The following is a 2029-nucleotide window of genomic DNA, read 5'->3' as shown; positions in this document are numbered from 1 at the left end:
CTGAGGTACTGGAGTTAAGATTTTAACATACGAATTTGGGAAGGACATAATTCCCTAATAGTGATCTTACTGAGTTTTACTCCTTGGAGGAACTGTTATTTCTATTTTATTCTTCAAGTTCATTGAGATATTTTGGAGTTCTTGCAGGCTTGCTTTGCCAGCCCACACACTCACACTAATAATCCTTCCCAGACAAATCTTACACTGTTTTTAGTGGAAAGTTCTTGGGGCTCCAGTAGGAGATGAATGCTGCAGACCTCCTGACTGTGCATCTGTTCCAACAGAAAGACACCATCCCCTATTAGAGCCTTCTCCTGGATGTAAGCTGAACTGTTTCGGTTTTGTAAGGCTGAGTTTATAAATAGAATTTCTTTCTCTTTCCATCTTTCAGAAATGTGTGAAAGTATCAGAATATCCTATCTGTAGAAGGCATCCTCTCTTGACTTCACAGTGCCATGGATTTATTCTTTCTTTTTCTACCTTTATTATTTTAAAGGAAATTTGGGATAGAGGAGAGTATTATGTGTGCTTTGTATGGCATAGTGAGCCAGAAGTTAACTACAAAATTTTAAACTATTATTTTTGTATTTCTATTTGTGATTTATATAGAAATGTTTTATATGTTGTTTCTTAATCTTCAAGACAATCTTGAAAGTAAGCTATGACCTGGACTGAACTCTCTGAGTCCTAGGCCCTTCATTAATACACTTAATGATGATGATGATGTTATTCATATCACAGAGCTTTCAGATTACAAAGAAATTAGGTATGTAATATGGCCTGACGCATAGCCAGCTCTCTGAAAATATTAGTTTATTTGTCTGGTGCTAAGTCCTATAGCATTTTTAGGCTCCAGGCAACTCTGCCTGCAGCATCATTATGCTATTACAGCAGACTGAAATGCCCATTCATTCTTTTTCCTGAAGTGCTTTTGTGTATAGCTCCCTAGGCTACTGGCTTATTTTCAGGTTGCTAGTTTGTAAAATTCCTCTTCTAGGAATACACTTATATTAAAAAATTTAATACAAGTTCCTGTAAGACATTGTTAGATTATGCTCAAAAGTTTTATTTTTTGTACAGATATATCCCTTTCAGTTGATTAAATGTATTATTTAATTGAACTTAAGGAAAAAATGCTCTATTTTAGTATTGTTCTTAAGCTAATCGGATTTGATTCATATTGTTTTAATGTGCAGGAATCTTGCAAGATGGAGAATTGTTGATTTACAGTGCAGTAAAATCCTTACAACGCTCTTGTGTAATTTTGTTTCATTTGCCTCTTTTGCTCCTTTCTTTATTCCCCTTTACCTTCTGATGTGTCCCCTTTTCCTTCTTATCTTTGGGCTCGGATTACAAATCTGAATATACGGTATGGATTTGGTGCCTCGGATCGTTTTATGTGCCAAAGTCACTGATCTGCTGTGATATGTAACTAGTGTTTCCAAACTGATTTACAATCCTAGGTGAAAGAGAGATCTTCTATGTTCAGGGTCATTGAATTTCACAAGAATGAAGAATTAGGTGAAAGCTCAAAGCACATTATCTGTTAGATTTTAAAACTCTGAGAATTTCAAGGGAAACATACTCCATATGTTTATTTGTCTGGTGCTAAGTCCTATAGCATTTACAACTTTCTGTTTACAACTTTCCTTACCAAAATATTATGCTACTAAGCTCAGAGGTGCCCAGGATCTCAGTTACACCTTTTAAAGTCTTCTCATTTAATTGTATAACAGGAAATCATGTTTTGGCAGGTAAAATAGACTTTTTCTCTCTTCTGAGTTCTCTGTTCCTCCACATTTAGTTATTTTATCATCCCCAAATCAAGAGATTTAAGACACAGATTCATTTTCATATTGTTATTGAAAATGAGCTAATGTTGTTATAGCCATATAAAAAAGGGAGGGAGGGAGGGAGAGAGGGAGAGGGAGAGAGGGAGAGGGAGAGAGATACTGAGACACTGAGACTTTCTCTCACCACTGTTCTGACTTGAGAATCTTAGGGGGAAAGAAAACTATAGAAAAATAAT

The sequence above is a fragment of the Pteropus vampyrus genome, unplaced genomic scaffold (genome assembly GCF_000151845.1).
Source record: "Pteropus vampyrus isolate Shadow unplaced genomic scaffold, Pvam_2.0 Scaffold2, whole genome shotgun sequence".
NCBI classification, from domain to species: Eukaryota; Metazoa; Chordata; class Mammalia; order Chiroptera; family Pteropodidae; genus Pteropus; species Pteropus vampyrus.
This window is presented reverse-complemented; position numbering follows the sequence as displayed.